The following is a 27,774-nucleotide window of genomic DNA, read 5'->3' as shown; positions in this document are numbered from 1 at the left end:
AGTGATGTTTGAGCTCTGGAGAGTGATGTGTGAGCACAGGCCTTGTCTTTGAACGATGGTGATAACAGCTGTGGCCGTGATGGCAGTACAGTCTGCTCGCTGTCCCATCAGTTTCCCTGGAAGCACCATCCACACCCTCGTGTGTAAGCAGTAGAGCTCATTATGGATTTTTACCTTACTTCCAGGCTGCTACTCATGGTGGATGATAAATTTTAAGTCTGACCCTTTATTTAAACTTCTTTTTCTGAGAAAGAGACTCAGCAGGCAGCTTTAACATATGTGCTGCTTCTGCTTGGTCTCCGTTTTCCTGAAGCAAATTGTCAAACTTCACCTTCAGCTAAAACCTTTGAGAAAATCTAGGCTCTGGTGTGTGAAGCCTGGATTGTGAGGGAGGAGAGTTCTGCCTTGAAAAACCACAAATGCAGTTTCCTGCACTACTTCCTTCTAGTGAAGCAAGTGTCATTACAGGCATTTGGATATTCTCCCCCTCAGCTTGAGGTTTGTGAGTATCTGATTATGAGACTGAATGCTAATGAGCAGAGATCTGTCTCTCACCGCACAGGGCTGTGCGGTACCTGCAGAGGGACCAGCGGACTTTTGAATAAATGGCACTGGTCCAAGTTAGCCCTTGCTCTCAGTGCTCTTTACTTATTTCTTCTCATGGGTGGTCACCACCGTGAGCCCTGACATTTACTCACACATCACACTCCCCCCAATCTAATTCAGTCCTGATCTCTCTCCTCCAGGCCCCATCTGAACCTACGTGCCCTTTTGATAAACTGAGCTACTTTTTTCCTTCAAAAAATTCCTTTTACTTCTTCCTTTAACTTAGAGTTGGTTTCTTTTTAATCAGATCACATGTTTTTGCAATCCATACCTTTGCTGGATCTCTTTGGATCTCCTAATCTCATGGTGCCAGGAATTAGGGGTGTGTGTGTGTGTGTGTGTGTTTGTGTGTGTGTGTGTTCATCAGTCATGTCATACGGTGCCTTCCTACCAGGATCACCTCTTCCTGGGCCTGCTCCCATATCTCGGGAACCTCAACACTACAGCCCTGTTGCCTGTCCCTACTTCCAGTGTGAGCTGGACTGTTAGGCACAAAAGTCATGCTAAATTTCCGATTTAGGAAATTCTGTTTCTGGAACCATTGCTGCTGTACTAAGCAGATCTGTGCAGAGATAAGCTTGCTACTATCTTAGCATTTCTCAGGCTTTTCCTGGAGTTTCTCCCTCACTGCCATCACCTTCTGCTCTCCTACCCAGGGCTGTGGGCAGTTACTGGAGAAAGTCCACGAACGTCTGAGAGGCCTGCTCTGAGCTGCCTGCGTACCCTGCACTGAGCAGCACATGTTTTATTTCCCACTGCCTCTTGCTGGCCCTTCCCTGTTTCAAATGCCTTTCCTTGTCCTTAGCAACCATCCAGCCTATTCATTCTGAGCTGGGACTCTCTCATTTTATTGGGAGTTTGGAGTTTTATGTGATCTTACTCAGTTTCCTCTTACATGGACTAACTCTTCTTGCAAAAGTTCTGGAAAATATGCTTCTATTTTTCTACCACTATTTTGTCCTCTATTATTCAATTTCTAGTCACATCACCGTTTAAGATCTTTCTGAAAAGATGTCTGTTTCCTTAGTTTTTTAAAATAATTTTTTAAGATTTATCTTTTATTTCCTTATTTTATGTATTTATTGGGGGGAGTTAATTAAGTTTGTTTATTTTTAGTGGAGGTGCTGGGGGTTGAACCCAAGACCTCATGCATGCTAAGCACACACTCTAGCACTGAGCTCTACCCTCCTGCCTGTTCTCTTAGTTTTTGAGAGTTCACTTTACTTCTGGTAGGATTTGAGACAGTTTTAAACAAGGCTTCCTAAAAATGCCTATTCACTTGGCTTGCTGCAAAACACTACTTTTTCTCCTTATTCCTTCTTGCTGCTAAAATATAGATGTTTCTTAAGGTAAAGTCCTTACGTTTGTCTTCCCTCCCCTCTCCCCTCCTCTTTGTCTTTACACATACATCCTGACTTGCATGCAGATCCCAACTCTAGTCACATATGCATCTGTCTGCCTGCTGAGAGCCTTGACCTCAGGTTTCCACTGGCATCTTAGAGTCAGCAATTTTGAAATCAGACTCCTTTGCCAAATGCCACCAATTTGTCCTCCTTCCTTGAAGTGAAAGGGCCACCACCATCCCTCTGCTTTAGGCCTCTTGTCTGGATTAGTCCCTTCACTTCCCCTTCCCTGCTCATTGTGACTCACTTTTACGAGGACCAGGTGTGATTTATCTCATGGAGGGCTCCTTGTCCTGTGAAGTTAGTGCACAGCATGACTGTATCCAGGGCCTCCACTCTCCCCCTCCGTCCCCCTCTTCTCCACCTTTACTCTCCCTGGTCCCCACCCTACCCCACCTCCCACATACCCCATAATTGTGACCCCTGCAGCCAACCAAGGGGGCTTGACTACCCCGCGTAGCCTCCCAGGACTGGGGCCACCAATCTGTGGCTTATACTGCTCATTCCGCACGGAGGCGCTCCACCCATATGATCTCCCTTGCACTCAGTTCCCTCCCAGGAACACAGGTCCCAACCTCATCACTTCTCTTCCCTTCCTACACAATTGTGTATCTTTCTGACAGCCTTGGTTGTACGCCAGTCCTTCTGCCATTTTCCAGTTAGCTTTTCAGTGAGGTTTGTTCCACATGTAGACGTATGTTTGATGTGTTCACCAGGAGAGGTGAGCTCCACATCTTCTTATTCCACAACCTTGACTGAGCCCATTTCAGCATTTCAGTAAGACCATTCCAATACCTCATAGCTTCTGATGACACTGACTCCTTAAGAAAAATATCCTATTTATTGCTTTCTGTTGTTAATCTGTTTTTTGTGGCTGCTTTTAAAATTTTATTTTTACCTTTTTTCCCTAAAAGTTTTACCAAGTGTACCTAAGTGTGGTTGTCTCTATATTTATTCTTCTAGTTTTCATAGGGCTTCATAAATCAGTGACTCGAATGTATTCTGTCATTTTATAATGGCATCAGCCATGGCCTCTTTTCAGATGATGCTTCAGTGTTACTCTGTCTGTTTTCCTTTCCTTCTGTCAGGCCAGTTGCACATGCATTATAGTTTCTCACTGTTTCCTGTATGTCTCTTACTCTCTCTGTGGTCAGCGAGCCTTCTCACTCTGTTTCATCCTAGGTGGTTTCTGTTCATCTCTCTTCAAGTGCACTAACTCTATAGTCAGCTTCTTCTCATCTACCCTTAAACACATCTGTTGCCTAGTTTAATTTTGGTTATTTTATCAATTCTAGAATTTCTCAGTTCTTTAATTGTTTACAGTTTTGTATTGGAATTCTACATTTTGTCTTTTATTTTCTTGAAATGATTCTATATAATTATTTAAAAATATGTGTCTGATAATATCTGATGCACTTGTGTGTCTTCTGTTATTTTTCTATTCATTTTTAGAAATTTTTTATTTGTGTCAGCATGCTTCCAGTTATGTTTTATTTTATGCTGTGTAGATATCTGAATTGATATAACCTGTTTACAGATAGGATTTGTATTTGGTTTTGTGTGGGATCTGGGACACTAAAATTCCAGGATCAGCTTGAATTATATTCAGGGATTTAGGTGATTTGAAGTTGAGTTTTGGTCTACTTCTAGTTTGCCTTTATTCCTAGTATGATGGCCTCTTGAATTCTAACATACAGTGAAGGTGTCAGAATCACCATCCTCCAATCCTTTCCCTCATAACTTGCAGTCAGATTCTCACAGAAACCCTCAGGGAAAAAAACTGAACATGAGTGTCCACTTCCTAGGTGTGTGTTCTCCCCTGGATTCTTGCTTTTCAGTTTGTCAATGTAATACTCCCTTCCCCTTTGCCTCTCAGCAGAAAAATATATATGTAAATGTATATATTCATATATATACACACATACCACACACATATATACACATATATGTCATTTTTTCTAGTCTCCAGCAAAAGAGTGGTTCTAATGACCTCTTCTGTCATTACCTCAGGTTATTAATTTTTCAATGCACATGCAGTTTGTAGCCTGTTATTTTCACCTATGAACGTATATCATGAAGAAAATGTTACAGGGCATTTGATGTGATATGATTTTAATGACTCTTGCTTATTTGTACCTACCACAATTGTTTGTTTGTATTGCTGTTGTTGGAAATTTTGCTTTTTTCTCTTTTTAAAACATAAATAACTGATATAAATATATTCTAATATGTGAATATTTTTACATATCATTAATTTACTTTTTCCTCAGAGAAAACTCTAAGTAGAATTGCTGGTTCCAAAGGGATCAGTATTTAAATTCATTGGATGCTCAATTCCCTTCCACAAAATTTGCACAAATTTGCAGTCTCAGTAGTAGTAATGTCAGTGCTTGTTTTGAGCACAGATTTAGGAAAACACCCCTTTATATTATCCTGAAACAGTTTCAAAGACCTCCGCTCAACTTTAGATTTAGTTTTCTTGATATTACTCTTGGTATTCATTTGCATTTCTCATTTTTATATACTCAGTTGACCCTTGAACAGTGTGGGGGCAATGCACCTGTATGGTATAGTTGGGCCCCATATCTGTGGTTCCTCCACATCTGCAGATTCAATGATGCATAGACTGAGCAGTACTATAGTATTTACTGCTGAAAAAATCTGAGTATAAGTGGACCCTCACAGTTCCAACCTGCATCATTCAAAGGTCCCGAGTACCCTTCCAGGTTTATAACTTATTTAAATATGAACCAGGGGTGCTTTGGTCACTTTTTCCTGTTCTGTCTGGAGCTGATTAAATGGCTACAGTGTAATGTTAATTGTGTCAAGATTGTGGGAGCGATATAAATTATCAGTGTGAAAATGATCCAATAATTAAACAAATGTACATATTATGTTATTATAAAAGGTTGAGCGCTATGATTACACCCACATAAAATAGTCAGAGAAAGGAGAACAGACCCAGTGGGTGCTGCTGTGTGTGGTACTGATTACTTATTTTTATCTCCCCTGTTTCAAAGCAGTTCTGTACAGTTGTGCTATGGTTTTTTAATAATTAAATGATCAATGCAAACCAAAATGTTGTGAGCACAGTTTAGTCTGTTATCCAGTGAAGCTACCTTTTATTCAGCCAGTCATCCTAGAAAAAGTTCAAATGAGTTTAAGTAGAAGTGGCTCTTCCATCATTTCCCTAATACTAATGTATTTATCATCACCTTATTCCAAAAAGTATTTACAGTAATTAGCAAGAAAGTAAGACAGCATAACATAAGATAATAAAAATCAGGTATGAGTGAAAAGGGAAAAAAGGCAACACTGTGGGAGGAACATGAGCTGGAGCTGGGGTCATGGCTAACCAGAAACACACGTTCCGGAGCCCAGGCCTGAGGCGGGCGGGCCGTGTACTTACTTCAAATATTCTATTGGCCAGAATGGAAAGCATGTCTCATCCGTAAGATGAAAACAGCACAAATAAACTCAAAATGCCATCCAAGTATTTAGTTCCTCAAATGAAGCTGTGAAGTTCTAATACAAGAACTTTCACCTGCAGACAGCGCTGTGTGAGGGATGGGCATGCCCCACAGGCTACTCCCAGGGGACCTCACCGTCTCCTTCCTCAGGGCTTACACCCAAGCCAGGTGTTGAGGCCAGTTGAGCAGGTGCAGGCGAAGAGCCCTCTGCTGGCCTGAGACGCACTCTTCTGTGCCCTCCAGGGTAGATGGAGTACATGGAAAGAAACGGGTGTGCAGCACACTGTGGGGCAATGTTTTACATTTTTTCCCTCAGTCACACTTTGGATATCTGGTGGGAGACTGTACTTCATGGAATGTCTAGGGTGCACTGACTGTGTGTCACCACTCAAATATAGATCCTTGGGCCTTGATGGACACTTGAGCTGGGGCGGTGCTGAGAACATCTTAGGAAGTGAGGAACCCAGACTGTTCCCACATGTGTGGACCGCCCATCTCCACCCACTGACAAGTCATAGGAGTGTCAGTGGGATGATGGGAAGGGTACCATGCCTCTCTGAGAGTCATTAGGATTCTGCTTTAATATATAGACTGAGGGCAATGAGATTTTCTTGTATGCAGGTAGCACCATCAAAAAAGTGTTAACCTGAAATATTTTAAGGTGACAACCAAACCCTCATCTTCACTAGAAGGATCTCAGTGCAGCACTCTTAGAGTCCCTGACTTTGATCATCATAGTTTTCTTGTGGGCCCTCTCAAATAGACTACTTGTGGATTATAGCTGAGTTATTTGGGGGGCTGTTGTTTATAGGCCAGTTAAAAGATGGGGAAATATCTGCTAAAAGAAACCATTTTTTCTTTTTTGAAATAGCAGGCTTGTGAACTATTTATGCCACTTTTAGATTGTGATTTTCAATCTTCTAATCTGCCTATGGTAGAAAGCTTGTATCTGTTTTCTTTACAGTAAGAAATGACCCAGTTCAACAAAAGTCAAACAGATTTAAGAGTTTAAGAAAGTGCAGTAGTGCCAGGGAAAAATTTCCCTGTTTTAACTCAGATATAAAACTGTGGTTTAATTTGTTAAAAGACAATGTTTATTGATCTTGCCCCGTGTAGTTCCTTAATACTCATTGTGTATCTGTTATGTGTACAGAATAACATCCAGGGGAGAATAAGGGGACATAGGATATGGTTGGTAACTGGTGGCAAGGAGCTTATATACTGTACTTGGGAAAATAGCAAATACATTTCCAAAATGTTGGGAAAACAACAGAGAAAAAGACAAATGTGGATGATTGAGGAAACACCACCGGGAATTACTCACTGAATTCAAAACTTAGTGACAGTCAGCACAAACGCCAAGGAGACTCTGCAGACTAAAGTTTGGTCAAGTAGCTTCTCATCATAAAGCAGAGACTTGGTGCTGGTTCTGTGAAGATGTTTTATATGTATGATGACAATTTTGAATTCCTCTAAAAAGGAGTATTTAAAGTATAAGGGATATGTGACTATTCTAATCAAACAGAGATGAAAGAAAATCAAAACAAGTAGTAATCATGGTGGTTATACTTGCATAAGACCGTGTGGTTTTCCTAGCTCTTTCCACATGGCACTTGCTCCCACCTCACACCAATCTTGTAAAAAAGACCAGAACAGGCATTTTTCTTGAATTACTGGTGAGAACACTGAGGCCTCATAAAGTTATGAGATTTGTCTAGTGTGCAGCACTGACTATATACCAGGAGTTTTGTCTACTCCGTATTTCTCTTTGTATTGTAAAATCGCCAATAGGTTTAGAGATAATGGATTGCTTGATAATGTTGCTTTCCATTTGATACACAAAGTACCCCTTGGTAGTTTGTTAAGTAAATGAGGAAAATGAGATTACCAGCTACAGCCACTGCTCAGATTGACAAGCCATCTCTTTTGTCAAAAAACAAAACAAAACAATTATCTGACAATTGTGTTAATTCAATAAACGTGAGGTGGCTTTTATGAAGTCATGTTAACATTGCCAAATATTAGACCTGTGTACATACCTCATGTGATGAAGGAGTTTTCAGTCAATTGGAGGGAAGCTGAGATGCATTCAGGGAAGTGTTAAGCCACCGTTCTGGACAGCACGCTGTGAACTGTCAGAATGAGGGGCGGCAGGCGTGCGGGGTCAGCCTCGTGATTCAGGAGCGGTGAGGTGAGGCGTCAACCCAACTTCATAACTGACCGGTTTCCATGAGTGGGGAGGACTAGGGAGGGCGTGCTGGTGGAGTGGGACTTCACTTAGGAAATGGATGAATTTGGGAGGATGAATGGAAGGAACATAGAAACATTTAAAGGACAAGTTGAAGAGTGGACATTGGATTCTGTAGATGTTGGAGAGAGACATGAGAGAAGTTTGTGTTTTGCTTATTTTCTGCTAGTGGAGCCGTAGGATGAGGGGGAGGATTTGAGGTTTCCATCACAGCACTGAAATGTACCCTGGTCCTGGGCTGTGACTGCAGGCCTGGAGCATGGGCTGACATTACTTTTGGTTTATGTCAGGTTGTAGAGAGTGCTTTGAGCAAACCTTGTGTTTTGGTGAATGATGAAATCCTGAATCAAACCATTTATCCCCTTGGCTGCTGGTGCTGCCTCTTTTATGTGGAGCAAATGAAGTCAGAGGCTGAGTGGCTTTATTATTGGGGTGCTGAAGCTCTCTCAGTGAGAGTCCCCTTTTCAGGGTAGGTACAGCTTGCTACCTTGGCACTTGACGACTCCTTCCATGAAAGGTTCACGTGATGCGGACATGCAGAAGGGGGGATTCTGTGCCTAATGGTTCTCAGCAGCCTAAGAGACATCGCCAAACCAGTGACTCAGTGCAGCACCATCCAGGCATCAAGCCTTAACATCGCCCCTCGCCCAAGTCTTACCTAGTTCTTGTAAGAATGAGGATATTCTCTGATTTGTTTTTGCTGGTCCACTTCATTAAATTCCTTTAGTTTTACCAATGAGAGTTCATTTCTAATATCATGTTAATTAAACCACCTATTTTGACAATGAAAAGCTTTTCCTGATACTTAGTATGCCAAATAGCAAAACTTCTGGTGTCAATCAAGATATGAATTCTTGAAAGAGACCCTGAAATGTTCATCCATGTTTCAAATGTGACCTTTCTGGCTCAATACTAGCTGACTGGGGAATCTGGGTTCTCAGTTTGGGCCTAAACTGCCCTGAAAGTAAAGCTTCAATTACCTGATCTACACATTGTATTTTACTGTGGAGGCTGAGGAATATTTTTTGAATTTCTTAAATCAATTTGTTAAACAAACTACAGAGATAGCAATGCCTTTCCACTGGTTAACTCAGTTTATTTTACAGCCTCAGTGCGGTGGTTACAGTAAACTTTTTTATTTTTGTTTCTACCACTCTGTTATTCTATCTGCTCTAATTTATGCTGATCAAAAGATTTAAGGAGGTGGATCTGTAAGTAAGGAGAATGTCATGAAGAGAACCAAGGGTGTGTATAACTGGGTGCATGGATCCTAAAGCTGTAAAATCCTAATGAGCACTTTCCCGAGGTATTTATAGGCCTCGGAGTGGCCTCCTCTGTGGGATTTCCACTCTGCTTCCTGGCACGAGGTGTAGTTATGAACCTGCTTCTCATTCTGTCCAGATTCTGCTGGTCTGCAGCCGGGAAGAGCTTTCTTTGCCAGATTCTTGCCCGGTTCTTTTCTTCTTGGCAGGGTCATTTACTTTTTCAGTTTTTCTCCCACACAGTTCCCAACTGGGACTCAGGATGAATCAGTTTCCCGGGCTTTTTGTTGTTGAAGGCAAGGAAGCCATTATTGTCCTGTGATGCCCAGCACAGCCTGTCCTCTGAATTTGCCTCAAATTTTTAACAGATTTCCAAGGGACATCAAAGTCCAGGGTATTGAAGATGCCTGGTCAGGGAGCTCTGAGATTGAGTGGATTTTCTGACCTTGTAATTCCTTACAGGCCTACATGGCCTCTTACTCTCAAAGAAAGAGACTTACATTTTACCATAAAAAAGAAGTTGAGACACATGGTTATGAAAATGAAATGGCTGTGTGAAAGAATGTTTATGTTATGAATCTACACTGAATAGTATAAAATGCTGTTTAATGTTGTATGTATGTAGATGCCCACCACACATGTACGTTTATGATGGAAATGATGTTGCAATATATCAGTCAGGAAGATTCCACTTTCATGATTGAATTAAAATAGCTTAAACTTTTTGTTTTGTTTTGTTTTGAAATATAGCAAGATCAACTTCACACCTGGGCTGCAGTTAGTCAACCCACACACTCACTGGATTATATAGACGGGGAGTTTCCCAGGTGAGTCCCGTCTGCTTGGCCACCATCTAAACTTCCTGATGAAGAACACAGGCCCAGGGATGCTGACGCAGGTAGGCCCCCAGGAAGAGTGAATGCTTTGAACGTCACAGCAAGTATCTGTGTGGTGCTTACTGGGTTGCAAGTCTCGGTTTCTCTTCTAAGCATTTCTTAGATTAACTCAAGCAAAATCACTGGGAAGCTTGTTAAATTGAGAATCCTTATGCTGCATCTTCAAGGATGCTGAGTTAGATTTTTGGGGAATGGGGCACTGGAATTGTCCAGTTACTACCTTGTGTACTTAGTTTGAGAACCACCACTTCAGGGTCCAGCTGTGGCCGCCCCCCAAGGAGAAGCTGCACATCCCGTGTGGGCTGAGAGAGCTTGGAAGGGAAATTTTTGCCTACTGGCTTCGAAGGTGGTGGCCACCTCTTCCCACTGTCTCTTCCCTTATTGCTTTCTTCGTGCTTTTCTTCATTTTTCCTTTGCCTTCAGGGATAACTGGGAGAGGCAAGATAGATGTACACATTTTATTAAATCTAAATTTTAAGGAATCTTAAAAATTATACATTCAGATGTAATATTTATTTTTCTAAAAAAATTTGTTTTTTTTCTCTTTGAACCTTGTGTTGTCTTAAAGTATTTTGTGTAATTTTTTAAGTATTTTGAAGATTGCATGAGGTTAACATCAGCTACATGTGGAGCTCAAAACTAGGAAAGCACTTGATTGTATTAAATTAAGAATCATGTTTTTGTAATAATGTTTTTATGGAGTTTGAATGTTTTATTATTTCTTTCTTTTTTCATTTTGGCATAATGAATTTCCAGCTGCTTTTTGGTGGATTGTTCAGGAATATTGACATATGACCCATAAGTGATGAGTAAATAGCAGAGCATTATCGCTATTCAGAAATCTCTCCCTCACCAAGTTTTCCTAAATGGTAGCATCGGTGTTGGAGTTAAGAATTTTGATTCCTCCACCTCATTGGCTTACTGAGAGAAACATGGTGGGCAGAAGCTTGATTTGGACTTGTAAAAAAGGGTGCAGCATAAGAGTATGGAGCTGGGCTCTGCTGCTTATCAGCTCTGAAACCTTGGGCAAGTTTCCAAACCACGGTACTTGGTTTCTCCACCTATAAAATGATGATAAGAATAACATCTCCTGCACTGGGATATTGTGAGAATTGTATGTTAAAGCATAGAATTAGCCTTTAGAATGAAGTCATTATCTTCCTCATGAGTTCCCTTTAAAACCAACAGTGCCCCACATCATCAGTGACTTTATTCTAGGCTCCTGCCTAAAGGTCTGCAGAGGGAGCCTGGTGCTCATAACCTCCTGTTTTTATCCCAGTCCTGGAGTGATGCGTTTGCCTGTTTTTCCTTTGCACTGAGACACTAAAAGGGGGCCCACACCCAACCCTACATGTCCCCCTTTTAACATTTAGTTCTCTTGAAACACTGCTTAGTGTTTTCTTGGTGGACTTTACCCCTGAAATGAACAAAAAATGAGAGATGCAATGTAGGAAACATCGTCGCATGTAGATCTCTGAGTCTCTTGTGGTGCAGAGTACAATTGATCAAAGGCTGAGGTAGGGTTCCTTAATGCAGAGATCTTCAGGGCTGAGGGGGTTCTGACCATAATGACACCTGAAAAAAATTAAGGACATAAAACCATATTTAGTTTTAAAAGGAAAAGCATGTAACTAAAAGTCTTGATCACATTAAATACATTATTTTATTTCTTTATGTTAAAAATTACTTACTGGTTTGGAAATAGCCAGGTGCAGATATAGTAATACTGATCAATTTCACTGAGCGTTCTTTTAACAGTCATTTATATCTTACGTTTTACATAATTGATTAGGGAGGTGTTTTCATTTTTTTTTTCTTCCCTAGTGTGTCTTCCTTTCTTAACTTTTCTAATCAAAACATTTATAATAACCTTTAAAATTTTAGGGAAGTTTTAAAATTATGAAACATTTTGTTATTGATTTAGTTGTATACTGGAGGAACACTATATGGAAAGTTAATTTGTGATAATCTGGATTTTAGTTTGGTAAAAGACAACAGTTGAAATTGATGCCAGAAAATTTGTAACCTAGTTTTTCCTTCATTATTTGACATAGCTCGCAAAATGCCAGAGCAGCAATTTTTAATATAACTTGTCTTCTTTTAAAATATGCATTCTTGAAGAGGATGATGGAGGTAAGTAGAAAATAGTTTAATATAGTGACTTGTTTTTCTCCAGTTGATCTCGTATAAACCCAACAGCCCAACAGCTATTTTGTCCAAATGTCCAGTGTCCCTTTCTAAATATTTCCTGCTGTGATTCTGTGGGACATTATCATGTGGGGGCCACAATGCCTACCCTCCCTGTCCTAGGAAAGCAGTCAGTGGTAAGAGTGAGAATGTTGATAACATAGTGAAAACCTTGCATAAATTCTACTGCTTTTAAAAATACATATGAATTGCAAACTTTGATAACAAGGTTATGAATAGTGATAAACTTGACAATATTGGTGCATAATATTGTGCAGTGACATCCTGGCTAAAATCACTTCACAACATGCGGTCCTTTTCAATTTTAATTTAAAGTAGAACTCAATGATTTTTTTTTTTTGAAAAAGAAAGACTTATGCTTTCATCTTAGAAGATTGGTTTCTTTGCCTTTTTTTTTTTTTGTCCTCCAACTCTTCTTAATATTGGTTTCTAATTTATATGTCCAGCTAATTCAGATCCATGGTCTGCATTTTCTGCCTTTCTCATGGACCTGTCTTTCATTTTCTCATGATCCATTTTTAGAAATGAGTTTTTCTCTACTTTCAAATATTGAAGAAGAAACTGACCCTCTGTTAAATGACTCTGAGTGCGCAGGCTGAGGTGAAGCCTCCGTGTCCTTCCCACCAGTGAGCTGCACAAGGGCTGCAGACTCCTGGGCATCTTCTGCTGCCACCCTGCTCCCTACAGCATGTTTGTGTTGTCTCCACAGAGGAGTATAAGGTATCAATAGTGACCCTCTGTGGTCTGTAGAATGCTTCCTGGAAGGACAAGACAAGTTAGGAAGAACTAATAAGGAAGTTAGGAAGCAACGTGCTCCAAAAGTTCACGGCAGAAACATTAATAAGAAGAAAACCTTTTCAATTATCATTTTTCTTCATCTTCTCTCTCTTCATTTTCCTTTATGTATTTAATTCAACCCACCTCCCTGCTATGGTGGTTTTTTTCTTCTGAAGTCCCATGCCATTTTATTTATATTTCTATCATTTGAATTATTTAGGTATGTAATTTATCTCTTTCTACATATCTGTCTCTTATGTAGACTCCCAACATTTTAAGACCTTTGGACACATATACTTAAATATTTTGGACACATATACTTTGGACACATATACTTAAATATTTGAGTGAATAATTGAGGATATAGTGTTGAAAAAGATGTAAATAAATAAAATATCTACTCAGCACATAAATGCAATAATTTGAGTTTTGTGTGTGTACTGAAACATCCCATGGACCATTTTAGAGGCTCAGTACCAAGTTTCAAAGATTACACAACAGATTTATACAAACAGACAACTTTAGTTGATGAATTCATGGAGATCAGGATCAAGATGTCTGGGTGTGAACAGAGACTGGATCATTCTGGGTGCATCTTTGGAAAATCAAGGCCCTTATCTTTAGTAATATGAGTAATCAAGAGAGTGAACAGAGGGCTGATTTTAGAAAAGCTGTTTGGGCACATAAAATCCCGGAGGAAAATATGGAAGGAGAGTTGGTAGAAACATGACAAACTTTTTGTGTAGAAATCCTAAAAATTGTATTTACATGCTGGCTGAAAGAATTGTTACCTACTTTGGCTCCAAAAAAGAAAAAAGGGAGGGGTGGTTTGAGCAGTTTATGAATATACAAAGTGTCCAAAAGAATTATAAAGGAAAATAGATTAAAATGAAAGGAATTTAGGATGGAACAATAAAATGAAGCAGAATGTATTTCAGAAGGGCTAGCAGTTTTTAAAGGTAGTTGCAAATTTATCCCTCAGGTTGAAAGTAGAAAGGGAGAAGGGAACAATTATATATCATGCCATGTGTCCATGAGATTAAAAGCAACAGTCTCAGAAGAACAACTTTTCTGGCCTCCTGTATCCAAAAGAAGTGTTTCTACTGGTTCTTAATAAAAGAGACTCTGTGGGATGAAATGCAAATACAGCATCATCACCCCATTTCCAAGCTTAGTCCCAGTGCTCTAACACATGTTTAATGGAGGTTAATGCAGAAATTCTGCAAGGGGCCAAGGGCATGTTTGATGGCAGTCATCTCAACTTACTGCATGGTCAAGGGGAAAAATGCTGTAGAACAGATCAGCCATGTCTCCTATAAATGGTTCTCCATGTTCAATTTTTTAAAAAATCAGCCCAAATTTCCCCCTTATACGTGCAAGCTAAACCTCATGTGTGGCTATCCTTTGTTGGCAATGAGCAGCAGCTCAATACTATTAAATAATCAAATAGCAGAATACAAGTTTGGCCCCCTTTAGGGAAATTACATGTTTAACCCCATCTTCCTTTGTAGAAGGATGTGGTATACCAGAATTACAGACCCGTACCATTTGTTAGGCAGCTAGTCATAAGTCATGCTGTTTAAATGAAATTTAATGAAGTCTCTTTCAATTAAATTGACTAGATTTGAATTAAATTAACATGTACCATTAAAGAAGCTGTAGTTTAATAATTTTACGTAAGTGCATATTTCCTTAAAATGTAAAACTTGTTCCCACATCAGCTCAGCTCTTCAGTCATGGCCTCCTCAGTGGTGGCCCATGTCCCCACTCATACACTTTTTGTCAGTGGCCCCAGTGACATGGATTTTGGGGAGGGGGCTGCTGTGAGTAGCAGCAGTGCTGACCTTGGTGTGCCCAGGGGGGCCTGGGGAGCCACGCTGGCCTGGATGGAACTGGCTCCTGGAGAGGCTCCTCTGCCAGAGCCCTTGTCTCCTATTATTCCATAGTTGTCATGTACTTTTCTATCCCTGGGGGTTGGGACTCTGGGACGGGAGTGGAGAATGGAGGAGGGACTGCCCCAGCAGCTCCCAAAGCCACTTTTACTTCAGGAACACTCCCTTTTCCTCTCAGTTGCACCCCCTTGGAATCCCTGCTGCATGGAAGCTATTTGGAGAAGAAAGGTAGCATCAGAGATCTCATGACCCCTCAGCCAGAATTAGGATATAAGGGGCCCTTCCTCTTAAGCTAATTATGGCTTACAGTGATTTGGTAAATTACACCTGTATAAACAGAACTGAAGCCTTTATCTTTTCTTCCTACCTGAGACCTTCAGAATTTGGAAACTCTTAGGTTCCTAGGAGCCTTTCCAAGTGAATAAGGAAGGCCATTTCATGGCAGATGCAGGAACCTCAGGATATTTTGGAACTTGAGAAAAGTCCACCTGGGTCTGCAGGCATTGCGGGTGGGGACTGGCGGTGGGGCTTTCCTGGCCTTGGGAGGCCTTTCAAAAGTTCAGCCTGAGATCCCATATAAGAAGTTCCAGCAAGGCCAAACTTAAAAAAGTGCCTTAAAACAAATCATGTTTTACAAAGCGGTGGATCTTCATGTAGATACTCTTTGCACTGAGCAAGGTGTGAGAAGCCTGGGAAGTATGTGTTGAGTTTTACTGTGACTGTGTGTTATACAGGGGGTCTAAAGGGACATCAGTGTCTTGCAGTGAAGGCTTCCATGGGGCAGGATATGGTCTGAAAATGTGCTGACTGGTCCTCATTCTTCTGGACGTGTAACATATTTGTGTGATGTTTTGTGACTGTGCTGTGTAGTGAGGCACAACTTGGTTTTCTCAGACACACGTGGTGTGTATACAGAGATATGGTGCATCGTCTCTGGAAAAAACATTGGGAACTTTGCAGCAAATTGTGTGAATTTTTACAGCATCGCAGACATGTTCACTGGGTCATAGCATCCCTGGCACAATTTGGGGCAACCTTTGCTGAAAGTTGACACCATGGACAGGACAAGGAGAGGGAGATGACACTGTGGCAGACGAGCGTGCGCAGGGGTGAGACTGGCTGTAGGAACTCAGGTTGTCCTCATCGTCATTGGAACAACACACACACACAGGTCCCTCAGTCAGTCGTGATATGCTCCAGGTGCAGGCACCACTTGTCCAAATCCAGGCTGACGGCAGAGGCCTTGGGCGGGTGCACCCCTCACACTTGCACTTGCTGCAGTCCTCCCTCCTGCAGGTGTGCAGCCCTGAATCTCCCTTGCTCAGCGGCTTAAGCTCACCTGGCTTGTGCTCTGATTTGGGCTGTGCCCTGATTATCCCAAGGAGGATGATGATCTAAACCACCTCTGTGCAGAGGGATTGCTGCTGGTGCTTGTCTTCATGCTGCTCTGAGACCCTGAGCTGACCACGCTGATGGGCCTGGACAGAGAAGCCCGCACAGAAGCCTGGGCCTATGAGTCCTGGAGCCCCAGGACTGGTGGTGCTCAGGCAGTCCATGGAATCTCTTGTGTTTCTCCTGAGTGGAGGGCAAGGAGCAGGCTTGAGCTCCATCTGGGGAGCACTGTAGGGCCCTCTGTGTACTCACTGGTATTTTGGATGTCTCTGATCAGATCCAGAGACAGCATGCATAACTGCTGGGTGAGGGTGTCTCTGGGGTCAGGCTCCCCACGCTGCCTGCCACCATCAAGGGTGCCTACAGCAGGGCTGGGACCCGCTGCCACTCTGAGCTCTGGCGTCCATCAGGCCGTGTAAGTGTGGCCCCTCCAGCAGACTTACAGCATCTGAATTTGTGATTGTGGCTTTGCACCCTCTCTCCACTAGAGCCTCTTCTTTCTCCAATGTGCAAGTAAACTCAGCCCTGATGCAGACTCCCTCCCCCACCATCCAAACTCTACCTCAGTCTGTCTTCTGAGCAATTGGCAGGATGAAATGAGAAAAGGAGAGGAAAGTCAGGAGCAAGTCCCCAGATGATGAACACCCTCCAGGGTTTGGGACTAAAGGCAGCACCTCTTCTAGGAGTGCACTAGGAGTATTTCCTCTTTTTTTCTCAGTGAGCTGGAGGCTGAAGAACCAATAGTGAGTCTCTTTTCCTGACAGATGAGCAAATGAAAAAAGAAAACCTTACAAAGTCCCTAAAACCAGGTGGCCAAGTTATGTGACCATGTCAGAGTGGGGGGGTGTGGGGTGGCTGGCTGGGCCAGGTTGGAGGTGGGGGGCCTGGGCGCTGTGTGCTCTGTCAGCCCATCTCCTCACTTGTGCTGCAGTGCACAGCTCTTGGCAGTGCAGACTGGGTGTAAGGTGGATTTGTTCAGATTCTGTGCCGCACATTAGAAGGCTTAATCAGGTATGGGATGGGGTCTTTTGGTTGACTCCTGACTATGGCAGGCCACGTGGTTTGGCCTCTTTATGTTGGGAACAAAGGAATCACTCCTTCCAACATTGGCCAAATTCCACCCAATATATGGGCTTCAGTAAGGACTGAACAGTGCCATCATCTTGTAATATTACACAGCAGTGACTGGTTTGCCACTGATTGGACTCACTGATCAGGAATTTACTGGAGAGCCCCAGATGGAGCCCACTGGATCTGCAGGTTAGCCTTTGGCCTGGCTACCACCAAGATTGGTAGATGTGCCTTGGGTTTTCCTTGGGCACAAGTTCACTGACATGTGACATTACCACAGTAAAGTTTGCTAGCCTACCTTATATCCATATCAGATGGAGGACATCTGTTCTTAAGTGGTATGATTATCTACTCAACTTCTTTGTCCCAAATATAAGATTGGAGAGTGTGACCCTGACTTAGAGGCCTTGGCTAACTTCACACGGAAAGCCCTGAATGATAACCAGCAGTTTTACACTACTGAGCATGGAGTTCCCCCTAATGTGGGAGGCAGATTTACAGAACAAAGTGGCATCAGACACACTGATGGCTTCTCAGGGAGAAACTGGTGTGGCTATTCCCGCCACATGCTGTGTTCACATCCCTGATGAATCGGGAAATGTCTCTACCCTTTATGATGATGTGAAAACCCAGAATGTTGATGGTGCTGACACACAAGGCCCTGAAGTTCTCTTTGATGTCGATCCCTGGTTTTCAAGTTTGTTTTTGATTCCTAAAGGCTGTGCTCCATGTTTTCAGGACTATTTCAACTATTGCTTATGCTCATCGATACTATTCCAGGGTTTTATATGGTTTTTAGCTTACAGTGCACTGTGCACCCTGCCTTTGTAAAACTACGGTGACGTCTCTAACATGCACCCCTGCTAAACAGCATGAACACGTGCATTTTTCCATCAGAAAAACCCCAGAGGAAAGCCCAGTTCAGCAGGAAGCAGCTAGGAGAGGATGATGCCGGTTCCTACTTTCCATAGATGTAGAAGGAATTAAGAGTGGGAAATACTGCCATCACTGACCATCTGGTATTCATAAGTGCTTAAGTGTTCAAGGGTTTAGACGGCTTTCCTCATGCTCTGGCCCACAAGGGTTGGGCTGGAGAGGAGGGGCTGGTTGGGTGGTCTGCCCAGTCCCCTGGTGGTGCTGTGTGCTTTTGCCCCTGACACCTCAGAAAAGGCAACTGAGTTTCTATTTTCTGTATGTTATTGTTCATAACCCACCCCAGCTGCACACGCAGGCAACTGTTTGTAGTCTCCTGTGGTTTCTTTGTATTTCGTTACTTGAGGTGCAGGGACTGCAGCAAGAGGTCCCAGGTCTCAGCCTACTTCAGTCCTAGAAACATATACCAATCTGCATCTAAACTTCACAAGTTTTTCTCTAGAGCACTTTTCCATAGCCTCCCTTCCTAAATACCCTTTGTTGTAGGCACAACAATATTAGGAGATTCCCAAAGCCAGAGGTAAACATGCCCATAAGGACATGCCTGGTGGAAGTAAGAGCTGCTTCTGCAAAAACAAGGACAACATTGCAACAATTTGTTACCTTGTATGCGACCTCTATGGAAATTAGGGCCGCCCCTTGAACTCTTGAACTTTTACTGTAAAACCCCCTTCCATCTATCCCTGGAGGTTCACTGTCTTGGAGGCACTAGCCCGCTGTGAGCTTCTTTGCCTGGCAAAGAAATAAAACTCTTTTCTGCTTCATCCAAAAAAAAAAAAGTAAAACTTGTTAGAGACTGCTCATTCATTTTCATAAGGTATAATTTGTATATGTTAAAGGGGTGACTTGATTTATTCTCCATTCATAGCAGAGCAGCCCATCCTCTTCATTTTTCTTGCTGTCCTCTCTACAAATGTGAAACTCATCCAGGTACATTTTGTTTTGTAAGTCATAGGCTTATTTGTGGTGATGAAGAAATCATTTCTGAAACGTATTTGGAGTTGTGGGGGGCCCAGGCATTTTTGTGAGGGAACTTAAAAAAAAAAGAAAGAAATGGAACATTTAACATTCTGTCAGGGCTGCTCATTCTCCTACTTTGTGTCACAGTAATGTTTGTTCAAACCAGGCTCATTTCCTGATTCTTAAGAAGGCAGAGAGGAGTTGGCAGATGTCCCCTTGTAAGCTCACCAGTTACTCTTTAAAAGCCACCATCCTAGTTAATGAATGGGGCCCGGATGCTGGCTCCAGAGTAAAAGGCAGTTCCCAAAAGTGCTCCCGGGCCCTGGGAGAGGAGAACAGGGGAGTCTGCATGAGGGGCAAGCATCCTGAGGATGCTGTAGAGCTGAGAGGGTTCCTCACGCACTCTTGCCCACCAACTCCAGACCTGAGCCGTTACTCAAGCCAGCGTCCTGGTCATCGGCCCCCAGCATGCTCGCTTCTCTCTGCTTGTTCCACGTTTTGCAATTTCTCAATCTTATCTTTACTGTTTCTCTTTCCCTTCCTTTTCTTCCCTCTTTCTTACTTTTACTCTCTACTGTCTTCTTTCTCCTCAACATTTATTTTTCTTTCTTCTCTAACTATTCTCACTAATTCCCCCCTTACTTTGTAGTACAGTTAGTTATTCTGTATGTTTCTTTCACCTTAAAATCTTGACCCTCTAGAACTCCTATAGTTCAGCTTCTGATTTTGAAGAGAATATTTTCATGTATAAGATTCTCCTAGATGTTGTAACACACTGATTCAAGGAAATAAGAAGTATAGTGAAAGGGATGGGGATGGGAAAATCAATTCAATTCAGGTCACATTGATTTAGAGGGAAATCCACTGTTTAGATATCAGTGTTCAAAATATCGACTGATAAAATCTTTCTAGTTCATTGTTCTGGTCAGCTGTACACATTCTTGTTCACCATCAGAGCCCAGGAGTTTGCTTTTGGGGGCAGGTCACCAGGTCTAGGGCTGTTACTGTTCCATCAGGGGACCCTGTGGGCTCCTCCTGCACTAGCCACACAGAGAGGAGGAAGGGACACTTTCTCATCAGTGCAAAGCCCCAGGACCTTTTCTCAAGTCTATTGTACTCAGGAGGATTTGGAGGTGACTAAAAACAGCAGAAAATAAAAATGTTCCAGTCTGGACAGGATTTAATATTAACTCTTCCTAGCCTTGCTGTTAACGATCTTCATTCCAAATTGGCTAGCTCAGGTGTTAAGTTCAGAGTAGAGATTTGTCAGTATAAGAGAAAAGAAGCCCTTTTACTTAACTCAGTGGAACAGCGCTTGTCTGGGGAAGGGCTTGTATTTTAAGGCCACTTGCTAATTCTGTGCCACAGTGACGCCTGTCCGTGAGTGACTGCTTCCTGGTCTTCTCGGTGATTTTTGTTCTGAAAGAGACACTCGGAGCTCAGGTGGTGCCTGTGCCTTCTGTTTGATCCCTGCCCCCCTTCCCTGCTCAGCTTGCTCTCTTCCTGGTGGCTCCCACTTCCGTGGTTGGAATCACTGGATCATTCTTTTGATCTCTCATTCCCTCCTACAAGTACGCAACAGATATTTTAAACATCTGCTGTTTACCAGGCACTATTCTTGATGCTAGGGGTTCAATAAGGGGAAAAAAATCTACAAAATCTCTGTCTTCAAAGGATTTGATAAATAAGTCAGCAAACAAGTGAATTGTGTTGTATTTCATTTGAGGAGCCACACTGTGAAGGAATCACCAGGGAATGGGGAGAGCTGGGGAGCCGACGGGGCTGCTGCTGAATAGAGGGCCCAGGAGGACTGCACAGAGCCCGGAAGGAAGGGGGCAGGGAGCAGGGGTGTGCAGATGCCCCTGCTGTGGAGATCTGGTGCAGGGCGTGTGACTGGTGCATCCAAAGGCAGCAGGAAGGCCGTGTGGCTGGAGCAGAGGTGGTTAGAGAGGTCGGGGTGCGGGTGGACAGAAGAAGGCCCTTGGGCCCATGTGGAGATGGTGCTTTAATCTACGTGAAGTGAAAACTTTCAACACAGTTTAACAATATACTGTATGATTTAAATAAGTGCCTTTTATTTTTCCTATACATTGTCACATACATCAACTAAAATTCTACTAAAGTAGAAATGTCTAAAGTGTCCCCAAGAGAGACTGCTGTGTCTTATCAGGTGTCTGGTCTGCATGCCAGTTTGGGGTGGGGATCAATGTGACAGGAGACAGACTCTAGTCTTCATCTGGCCCAGATGCTTGTGTTCTGGGCCTCTGGTCTCTCAATGCAAATGCCCAGGATGGACATGATGAGTCATTTTCAGACTGATCCATGCAGCCCTGGGGATTCCTGGAGGCTCTGTTATGTTTTTGTTTTCAAACTACCATGCAAGCTTCACTTAGAAGAAAGTATCCTGAGTTTAAAAAAACCAAACCAAAATGTGGACTTGGGTGTCCCTTAGGTTTTCCAATATGAAGAATTTGCAGTCTTGTAGATTCTCAAATGACAAACTTAAAGGAGCAAAATCTCTTATTACTCAGTGCCTCTTGGTGAGTGTTCATTATCTCTTATTAAAGTGGAAGGTAGATTGTCAAATAGTCAGATAAGGCGTTCAACATTCCATCCTTCAGGACTGGTGTGTTGGCTTCTATCATTGTACAGACTTAAGTGGCTAATATAAAAAGTGAATGTCTTTGCAGGTACTTCCTGGTCCCAAAACAAACTAGCAATTGAGAGAAATAACCATGATTGATGTGTAAAGAAGGGCATAGTGCTAATCTGATTTTGAAAATAACTGGTGACATGAGGGTTATATATTTTGTGTGTTAAATATACAGAAAAGCAGTCTTGTCTTATAATATGGAGATATAACTGGGAGGTAACCTGCATATTTTGGGTACTTATGGTTAAAATATATATTTTAGTTAGTTTTGTTTTCTGATCAAAGAAGTGAGAAAATTTGCTATTAAATATATTGTCTTCTTCCTTTTCAACCCAGAATCGCAAACTGCTGTTGTAGAAACTCTGAAAAAATAATCAGATGCTGTTCAGGAGGTAAGAAGATTTGATTAGGATGTCAGATCCCTTTCTCTTATTTGTCTTAAAATTGTGACAAACTGATTTCTCTTTCCATCTGCCTGCTTACTAGGCTGCCCTGTTTCTCAGCCTGCAGGGGAATCCAGGCAGGTGGAAGTGGATGCTTTCTTCCATTTAGACTTTGCCAAGAAAGTCAGCCTTGAGGTGGAACTGAATACAGGTGTCTCAGATTCTGTGTCGTTGTGTGTCCAGCCAAGGAGCTGAGCCCACAGCAGCCACTCCAGCAGTGAGCAGGGCCACTCTGTGCAGGAGAATGTGCCTGATTGAGCTAACAGTCACATGGATAAGAAGTTTTTAATGTGTTAGAGCTTTCCTAAAATCAAATAATATTCTTCAGTTGCTTTGGTTGGATAAAGCATTAGTTTAATTTCCACAAAATTTTTTTATTCTGTTAATAAGGAAGCCAAATGTTATGACTTTTTTCCCTGCACAAATATACACCTCCTGCAATAATAGAAAACACTTATAATTGTGGTTAGCAATTGCTCTTTTGAGTATAAAATCATTTGAAAATTTTACTTACACATACTCCCACTATTCTTTTAAAAATAACTTAGCATGTGAAATTGCCAATAAGAAGAATGTTTTCTGGAGCATGGTGTAAGCAGAAAATGAAACAGTTTATTCCTCAGTTCCAGGCTCAGGTCTGTTTCTGGTTATTTTGTGACAACATACTCAGGCTATCTAGGGCATAGTGTTCATCTCTGTAAAATCAAATAGTTTGCTGATTTTTGAGACTTTTTCCAAATATAAAATGGCTTCCCTCTTCAAGTGAAGCAGCCCTGCATCATACATGAAAGTTTGCTCCTCCTGGAGGAGAAAAAAGACTATAACATTAGTTGAGAACTTCATTTCATATGTCCATTCCTGTGCTTTTCAGAAATATGGCTAAATTGGTCATTATCATAAGAGTAAAGATTCTCTTAATGTTAATGTCATAAAACAGGTTTTCCCAGCTTCTTTTTTTAGAGCAGAAACCTACATGATGCTAGGGGACTTGGAGAGGCGTGGTGGGCTCAGCTGAATGTTAATTACTGTGTAATGATTAGCTGATAGAGAATACGATTTAGAAAAATAAAGAGCGGTAAAGAGAAATAAAGTGAGATATAATTAAGAAAAATATTTATAATGTCTTTTCATTATTTTTGTGACTCTTTTTCTGACATGACTAAGTTCTAATCTGAGCTAATGTATTAGATTTTTCTAGTTCTCATCTCCAGGCCATATCTTACTGAATTCTCTGTTATATATGATAATGCCAAAGAAAACCTGGACAAAAAGTGTTCTACACAATCAACAATGATAAAGCACATACAACATTGCTCTATATATTAAGATTCCAGCTATAATTCAAGGTAGATATTCATATCTATAAAATTATAGTGACTTTCTATTTTTCTTAAGCTGTGAACCAATAATAAGCAGAAAACCTGATGAACTGGGTGATTTAAAAACAGCTGATGGTACAGCTTGGAAACGCAATGGTGAAATAGACTGATTTAAATTTCACAGCTTCTCATTTCCTTGTTGCCAGTGAATTGTCTGGAAGCTAGAAAATGTAATACACTAATTGGGAGGTGACAATATTTGGAAGTAATTGAGGTCAAGCACTCAGCAGTGATATCACTTACTCTTGGAATCACTGACTCTTTGTCATAAGTTTACTTCGGGACTGGTTCTTTCTTTAGATGATGTTTGTCTGTGTCATACGAGGCTAAATAACTGGCCATAAAATGGGTTCAGGAAACCAGAATTAATTGCCAACATTCTGTGCACCTATTCTTTTACTGTATTATCTTATGCAACACTTAGAATAATCCTTTGAAGTAATTATTATAATTGATATTTAACTGATAAGAAAATGATGTTTATAGGATATAACTAGCTTTAGGTCAAAAAACTGATAAAAGGGTGAGAGCCAGGATTTGAACATAGATCTGTTTGACTTTATACCTCATGTTATCTCCACTGTGATAAAAGCTGTACGTTTACATGGGTCATTGCCCTGTGGCTGCTTAATACCATCTCATGCCAAAATCATCAAAGGATGAGGTGACAAGTTTACATTATTCTATTATATTTATACCATTTATAAGAGTCTGATGTCAAGATGCTTCAGAGGCATAGAGAGAAACCGGTCAGGTCACCTGTCCATGTTTAAGTTTTATCAGAACTTTGCCATGCTAGCTCTGGTGCTTCATTACTGTTTAAGAAACCTGACCATTCTGTTTTTCCTGTAAAGCACCTTGCTTCTTAGTTACTAGATGACAGTCTTTATCTCTGTAAATTGCCCCTGCAGAAGGAAATGGGGGGTTTTAAGCCCATTTTCTCTGTGTGAATAATAAACGTGAGAGGTTTCAGCGCCCTCCAGGGCTGCCTGCCCTCTCTGAGGTGGTGATGCAACGCGAGACCCAGGACCACCCAGCCAGGGCGTGGAGCCAGGTGCCGGGCTCCCTCTGGGGTTTTCTTCAGATGCCAGTTCAGGCACCTCTTCTCTCAGTCTGAGCAGCACGCTGGTATTTGTTGAATGGGTTTTGACTTTGACTCTCTCATTGTAATTAATAATTCTGAGAGCTCCATATCCCTGGAAGAAGCATGGCTCTTAAAGCCTTTCCTCAGCTGAAAGGAGTCAAAGGCTGCAGTGATGCTCAGAGCAAACCCAGTCAGCACTCACATGAAGAGAGAGAACTACTGTTGCTCCTTGGGTGCTTGTACAGATGCGCCTATGGAATTAGGAAGTTTTAAATTAAAACTACTTTCTTTACACCTCACTTACTGATTATTTTAATTTTAAATAATTTGCTCTGAAAATCTGCTGTGTCTAAAGAGTTATTTCATAAAAGTGAAATAGGATTCTCAGTTCTGTTTTTTTTTATTCTTTGGCATTTGAAATACCATTTATAAACTGAAAATTCTTTTACATTTTTACAGTATATAACTATTGTAGCCAAATGTCATTCTCTAAAAACATTTGCTCCTACCTTAAAGATTAACATATGGTACCAAAACTGGTTACCACCCAGTTTTTCATTTATTTTTTGCTTTTGAAATTATATATAAGATGTGTGCTTTCAAGTATTTTCCTAAAACTCTTAGCATCTTTCTAATTTAAATGGACTAGTTGAAAGGTAAATAGAATGAAGTTTGATCTTTAAAAACTCCAACTTTGGGGCAAGAATTGATAACATCAAGCAATTTAAAGTTAGGTCTGCCCACACATTATGATATTTATTAATTGTGAATAGCCACATCTATGACAAAGTGCTGGATAATTAAAAGAAATTAAATAAGATCAATACTCTCTTATCACATATGTTGTATAGTTTATATGCAAATACATTCTCAAAGGTTAGAAAAATGCTTCTGATTTGAGGGGAGTGGCAAAATCCTATCTCATTCCAGTTTTAACCTTCTTTGAAATCGGCTTTAATCTCTTCCCCTGGGGTCCTGTTCTGGTCAGTCCCCCCGGGCCCTCTCAACCTCGCAGTGCCTAACTGGGCTGCAGACTTAATCGAGGGATTGAATATTCTTTTCTATTGGTTCTCCTTTTAAAGTATCTCCTATAGGGCTCTGTATACAACAACCCCTCAGTACAATGTATTATCAGCTTCAGAAACATCTTTATTTAGGAAGAAATCAAGGAAACACATGTGACTAATGAGGAGCAGCCTGGTCAGTGGTACTTGAGGGACTACTCACATGTGTCTTGGCAGAGACAGGTTCAAAGAGTAAAAAAAGAATTGCTCAGATCAAAAGAAAGGTGTGGGGAATGCAATTCTGAAGAAATAGAAATGGAGACATGAAAACAAGTCACTTGAATTTTATTAGAATTTATTAGTTATATCAAAATGTTGGAAAAATCATTGTTTAATGTTAAGTTCCTGATAAACTGTAAGGCAAAAAAGGATAGAATCCACATAATTTAATTATAAACCCACAAAACCACAATTCACAAGACAAGCATACAGCTAAAATATAGACCAGAGTAGGAAACAGAGGGGTTCAAGAAGAGAGGCAAAGGCGTGGCTGAGGCCCCAAAACACGGGTTACTCTTCCTTGAAGTTTACCTCAGACTCTGCTCTTTCTTAGGTGCTTGATAAACACTTTGGCTCAGTGAGCGTGGGGAGGATGAGATGTGGCTGGGGAGGGCGAGGTGTGGCCTCGGAGAGTGGGGTGAGGCGTGGCTGGGGAGGGCAGAGACACAAGGACACCCTTGTGGAGGAACCAGTTTTGAAAATGGGTAACACTTTGGCAAGGTGTTCAATATAATGCATTAAGAAGCAGACAGGATTTTTCTGAAAAGTATTTATTTTATGGAAACTCTAAGAGAAAAAAATTAGACATTTTAGTGTTAGAAATAAAGAAATAAGAGAAACTATTCTGTCAATTTTAAGAATGAAAAGCAGCAGGCACCTGGAAAGCAGTTACAACTTGAGATGAGAATATGAAAGAAGCATTAGAGGTCACACAATGTTTTTCTTTGCTCTGGGGCCATAGGGCTTACCGTGAAATGAAGCTGTGTGTTTGCCCTACAGAGCCTCAGAGGGTATGAAGTTCCTTTCTGTTGGGCAACGTTGGTAATGATCTGGGGAGAAAGGCAAATTGTTCAAGCAGCTGATCTAAATTGATAACTGGCCGATAAAAGTTCTTAGCTTATAAAGGATGTTTATCTTTCACTGAACTTTGTTGGACATCTGTTGATGTTCTATGTGCAAGGTAGTTGTGGTAGGTACAGAAGGAAATACAAAGAATTGTAAGGTCCTGGGCTTTTCTGTATATATGAAATGATTTGCTTGATGTGATGTGATTTTGTCAAGGTATTTAGTGTATGTTGCACTACAGAATTAAAATAAAAGGGAACTGTTGGGAAATTGTAATTAAGGACAGCTTTTTAGGAAAGGTGCAACTTCGATCAAGTCCTCAAAGTCATCACTTCTGAACCGAGGGAGGGAAGAAGAGAGAGTATTGCAGATGGAGAAGAGAGTGAAGATATAGAAGTAGAAGTGAATGTGGTGTTGAGGCAGGGAGGACACTGACAGGTGCAAGGGTCCTGGGGCTGTGAGAGGCTGCTCACTCCATTCCTCCAGCATCTCGGTCCCCCTCTGGTGCTCCTGCCTGTCCTGCCACCCCGCAGCCCCACAGCCCTGTTTCAGCCCAGCCCCAGCCCAGCCTCAGCCGTGTCGGGTCACCACAGCTGTCTCCCAGCAGATCTCATCACTTCCAGTCCCAACCCCTCCTGATCTTTCCCCCACAGTCCTCCAGAACTTTCTTCCTGAAATTCAGATTTATTTGTATCCGATGTCTGCTCAGACCCATTTGATGACTGCTCATAGGCTCTGAGAGAAGAGTCAGACTCCGGAGTTTGACGGGCAAGGCTTTCCCTTGCCATCCCTTGCCATTAGCCTCATCCCTCGCTATTTCCTGCCTGTTTAGTTTGTTCTAGCCTTGAAAAGACAGGCAGGTTTTCTGAAAACTTTAGCATTCTTCCTGTCTGCCTTTTACATTTTTTTTCTTCTGCAATCCTAGTGGCCTTTTTAATCCACTGAATTTCTATTTCTTAATCTAAACT

The 27,774-nt window shown here is 41.6% G+C and overlaps 1 pseudogene; it reads left to right on the top strand.

Moving 5' to 3' along the window:
• Positions 1-27,774, top strand: part of LOC140699894 (formin-2-like) — an 87,188-nt pseudogene that overhangs the window by 38,560 nt on the left and 20,854 nt on the right.

The sequence above is a fragment of the Vicugna pacos genome, chromosome 11 (assembly GCF_048564905.1).
Source record: "Vicugna pacos chromosome 11, VicPac4, whole genome shotgun sequence".
In the NCBI taxonomy this organism is placed as follows: domain Eukaryota; kingdom Metazoa; phylum Chordata; class Mammalia; order Artiodactyla; family Camelidae; genus Vicugna; species Vicugna pacos.
This window is presented reverse-complemented; position numbering and strand designations above follow the sequence as displayed.